Source organism: Rhagoletis pomonella, unplaced genomic scaffold (genome assembly GCF_013731165.1).
Source record: "Rhagoletis pomonella isolate Grant_MI unplaced genomic scaffold, Rhpom_1.0 Rhpom_scaffold_00010, whole genome shotgun sequence".
Lineage (NCBI taxonomy): Eukaryota > Metazoa > Arthropoda > Insecta > Diptera > Tephritidae > Rhagoletis > Rhagoletis pomonella.
Window position 1 is genome coordinate 27205116 of NW_023458564.1, and position 5490 is coordinate 27210605.

Here is a 5490-nt window from a genome sequence, read left to right on the forward strand (position 1 = left end):
AAAAAAAACGGTTGTGCAATAACAACAACCTCTTTGGAATAGGGCGGACTTTGAAGCAATATTTAGTAGATAGCAACATTTTTGGAGAATGAAATTGAAAAATGTTGCAAATAGTAAGCAAATGTGCTGCAAAACATGCTTCATTTTTTTTTAATATCGGTCGCAAAGAGCTTAAAAACAAAATACCCGAAGAAATCGTATTGCAAATGGCAACACTACACTGAGAGAAAAATCAACCAAAGATTGGTTAATATCACCAAATACAAACTTAAAAAGGAATCAACAAGATTTTCGGTTAATATTAACAATGCCTTGATTGATATTTTCAAAAATTATTTGGTAATATTAACCACAATTTTGTTTGCTTTAACCAAAATTTTGGTTGGCAATTTTTCGCTTGAATACGTTTATGTTCTCCACTTCACAGATACTTTTTTCATAATTCGGGGGTTCAAAACAAAAATTTGTATTATCATTCTAACATGTTGCCTCTGGCGGGATTAGCAAATAACAGCAAGCATCTCTACACACTCCACTTTATAAATGTGTCTTCAAATGTTCAACTTTAATAAATTTTCTTCGTCCTTTTATTTGGCTCTGCACTTCACAGAGGCTTTTTCGTAATTAAAAAACACCAAAAACAGAAAAAAATAAAATACAAATTATGTATCGTGCTGACGGCATTCGTACTGCTGAAAGCCAACAAATAACAGCAAGCACCTCTGCTCGTTCAGCCACTGCCAAACATACGAATTTGCTCCCAAATGTTCTACAAACCATGTGCTTTTGGCTCAGTGTAGTACAAGCAAGAGTAAAGATGAGTGACTATATTTTTTTTGGGTATTTCTCTCGTACATACATGCATACATATACGAGTGTAACGCATGGAGCTTGCCCTCCAAGGATCAGCATTATAATGGAAGGTATGAGCAATTCAGTAAGAGTAGCACTAACTGTTCGTTTCAATGTACATATGTATGAAGATAGAATGTGGGTGCTGCCTGCACACAAGTTATGCAAATTAATGTTTACTTAAGTTCTTTTTTCCGGTTTATTATTTTTTTCGAGGCTGTTATGTTGCTCTCTAGTATTTAAAGCACTGATAGCGCTATACCAGAAGATGTCTTTTAGGCATATATAAATTTCTCGCACATGTAGTATTTATGTATGTATGTACTCACTTGAATATTTGTTCGTACTTGCATCAAATACGCTCAATATATACGCCGTGATATAAGTAGTGGACTGACAGAAAAGCTGCACAGTGTACATTATTGCAAAATTTAGTTATATAAAATTTAAAGGCGAGTAATATGGGATTGAAAAATTTACAGATTTTTGTTTTTCAAAAACTGTAAAACTCAGGTGAAAAACTGTATTTGAGACCAAAAAACTACAATCTTCAAAAATTAAGAGTTTTTACAAATTAAGGTCTTTTAATTTTAGCAAACATAAAATAACATAAACCATTTAAATTATACCTAACCAAACGAAAATCGATTTTATAAAATGGAACATTTACATAAATCACATTTTGTTTAAATGAAATTCAGTTTCAATACCAGAGAGCGCTGGAATTTTTAGTTTATTTCTGGTTTTATTCAAATTGATTTGAGGAATATATTCTTTCCACATTTGTTGTGGCGAATGGAAGGCACAAAGCAGTTGAAATTTTTTTGTTTCAAATGAGGAAACTCTGCTGCTTTATCGTCTTCTTTTATCTTAAAAATTTACTTACAAAAAACCGAAATCTCCGAGTCCGGGTGGAATCAATCCAGCCATGCTACAACGAGCAAGTGCCACGATAACTAAACGGCTAAAACTATGACATATCTATAGGGCGAGTCTCCTCTTTGTGGATATTTCAAAGCCATGGAGGGAGGTAAGAGAGGTCTTCATTTCAAAAGCAGGGAAGATGGCGAACAGAAATGCAAATGATTTTAGACCCATTAGCCTCTCATCATTACTCCTTAAAATAATGGAGATGATTTTGAGTCGGCAGATCACGCGACGCGTTACTAGTGAGAACTTCAGCGAGGCCCAACAGGCTTACCGCGAATGTAAATCGGTTTGAAACCGCCTTGTACGAAGTTGTTGGGAGCATAGAGCAAGCGTTAAAACACTAGGAATACGCGCTGGCAGCCCTTTTGGTTGTGAAGGCGCCTTTAACAATGTCGCCTTTAACTGGATCGACAATATGTTGAATACCAAAAGCATCAATGGCTCCTTGGGATTAGCAGATGTATGGAAAACAGTCACACGTTGTACCCCTCAAGGGGGGTGTTATCTTCCCTGTTGAGGAGCCTCGTGCTAAACGAATTCCCGCTACGCACATCGAAAGCCACTAAGGTCGTTGCGTATGCGGTTGACTTAGTCAGTCTGGTCGGGGGGAAACTCGCCACGACGGTCCGGGAGATAATACAATTTGAAATTACCGATATGGCAGGATGAGCAGAAAGAAACGGTCTAGAGATTAACCCCACCAAAACCGAACTTGTTGTTTTCACCAAGCGATATGAGGTAGACAAATTTCAAAACTCCGTCCCTCTGTGAAACATATCGTCGATTGTCAAAAGAGGCAAAGATTTTGGGGGTTCTCTCTCTGCATGGTATCGCGCCCGCTCTGATCAAGCTCGACGAACGAAAAACACGGAGTTTATTAAGGCTTTCAAAGCCAAACGTTAGGCTTCTCACAGGAATACTAACGGACACTGGGCCAATAGCGACATGTCCGCCAAGTTCGGAGCTGCAGAGATGAGGAGGAGATAGAATCCGTCCAGCACTTCATTGCGAGTGATCAGCACTCGGAGGAAAATGCCTTAAATTTCTTGCGGTGGTTCTTCTAGAGCCTGGATACCTATCGAAATGGGCTTTTGTGGCCTCCGAGTGCACTCTTATCAGAGCTGCCCGTTTAACCTAACCTAACCTTGTTTAGAAAACTGTAGTTTATAGTTAAAACTGTGAATCTGGCAACATTGGTTGCAAAATAGCTTAGGCTGTTAAATTTGTCTTGTATTTTTCAAATTTCAGCATAAAGCTTTATTTAAAAATTACGCAAAAAACTCTATACTGCTCTCTACTAGACACAAAGATACAAAAAGTACGGTGGCGAGCAAACAAGTTTTGGATATTTTTTCTTATGTTTATTTAGTGATTATTATTTTTTTGGAACACCTTAAGAATAGGGGCCGTTGAGCTAAACAAGGAAGTAGGCTGGGCCCGTCCCCTCTTCCTGATTTTAGTGGCTTGTTTTTTGTTTTTCGTTCAAATTAAAAGGGGCGGCGCTAGGGGGAGCTAAACGTGAAATTTTCAACATTTCTAAAAGCTTATGTTATATGGACGCAGTTCATAAGGTGATTGAAGAATCTTTCAATTGATATATGTATGTATCTTTGTATATAATGTAAACGTGTTTCGAGAAAAGGTAAAATAACGAAATTATGGCAATTTTTTTTGGAAAAATTTTTGTTTTTCGTAAAAGTAACGTAATTAAAAGTACGTAATTAAATATAATAACAAATATGTTTATCAGAAAGAGCGCAAAAATACCTTTAATTTGATATATGATTTGTAACACAAAATTCTTCTGAACTTCATATTTGACTAAATATATATTTATATGAAAAAAGAAAAAAACCGCCGCAGGTGAAAAATCACGCGATGTTTTATTCCAAATCATCAGATATATAGTAAACTATCGTTTTATATAGAAAATTGAAAAAAGCGCCGCAGGCGAAAATTTAGTGCAAAAATCGGGCAATTTTTTATTCCAAATTTTCATTATATCGCAACAGCGTACATTACGGTTTATTAAATTTACCAAATATAACTGTTTAAAATAACAGCGCGCCAATTAATAGAATATAACATTTATAGAGTTGTTTTATGACACTGTTGACAGTTGTACTTAAACCTAACTATATCCAATTAAAGGTATTTTCACACTCTTTCTGATAAATCTACCTTTTATTATAGTCAGTTAAGTATTTTTTACGAAAAACATACATTTTTATAAAAATATGTACATAACTTGTTTTTTTCTTTACGTTTTCCCAAAATATTCACAGATATATATACATATATGAATGGTCCTTCAACCACCTTTCCAACTGTGTAAATATTTTGAGAACCGGGAACGGAATTTTTTTTTCAGGAAAAAGATCTGTGCCGTTCGCCCGATTTTCAAAAATGATATGTCAAATTAAAGCGCTTAGTTTGTAGATGTTCAAACCGGTTTACTTTTTCGAAAAGAGTTGCCAGCTGTTTAGAAATTCATTCATTCTAATCATTTAATAATCAATGCCATCAAATCCGCATCGTTCGTCCCGATTTTCAAAAATGAGGCATTCAACTGAAAGCCTTGGACTGTCAAACAGGTTTTACTTTTTTGAAAAGAGTTGCCGCCTTTTAAAAAATTATATCCAACTTATTTAATAAAATAAATCAATTATTACAAACAGGGTATCAATCGAAATGGTTTTGAAAAGCTTTGTTTCTTAGCTGAACTATAGGAGGGTTGCCACCACCAGTTAAAAATCATATTAAGTAAGAGAAATATGTATCACCATATGGGTGCCAAACAAAATGTATTTTGAAGAGCGTTGCCACTTGCGAGAAATGTCGAATTTAATTTACTTATACACAAGTAGTACGAAATATCTAAATATGGATGTCAAACGGAGCAGCGTTAAGCAATCTTCAGCTTGAAGTCTAAAAATATATTTGAAGTGTTGGAAGAGGGTCGCCACATGTTTAAAAAGTTAAATTAAAAATATTTTATACGTTAAATGAATTATTAAAATATGGGTATCAATCGGAGGGGGTTTGAAAAATGTTTATTTCTGAACTGTATTTAGCGGGGTTTCCACATGTTTGAAAATTAAAATTCCACTTAATTCATCAGTTAATTAAAATATGTATCGCAGTATCCGGCGAAGGAAAGTTAACAATGATTAAGCTTGAAAGTACTTTTGAAGAGGGCCGCCACCTGTTTGAAAGGTCTAACTCAATTAACAAAAAGTAAATGAAATATAAAGATACCGCAGTCAAATGAAAGAATGTTAAGAAATCTTCAGTTCGAATATTTTGAATGTTTCAAGAGAGTTGCCACGTGCTTAAAAGGTTATATTCAAATTATTCAGTAATTTGAAAGATGGGTATAAATCGAAATAAGTTTGAGAAGGATCTATTCCGGACCTTTATTTAGGAGGGTTGCCATTTGTTCGAACAACCAAATTCGATTTAGTTCATTAATTTATTTAAATACATGTTTATCACAATGTCGGACGAAAGAGATTTAAGAAGATTTTAGTTTGAGAATACTTTCGAAAAGGAATTTCAAAAATGAGGGGTCAGATTAGAGACCTTAGCGCATAGATGTATGATAAAGTTTTATTTTTTTAATTAAAAACTTTTTTCATCGGTATAGAGTGATTTGAAATTCGATTAAAACAAAAGTATGCACGATGTGAGACTGCTCTTCACTCAGAA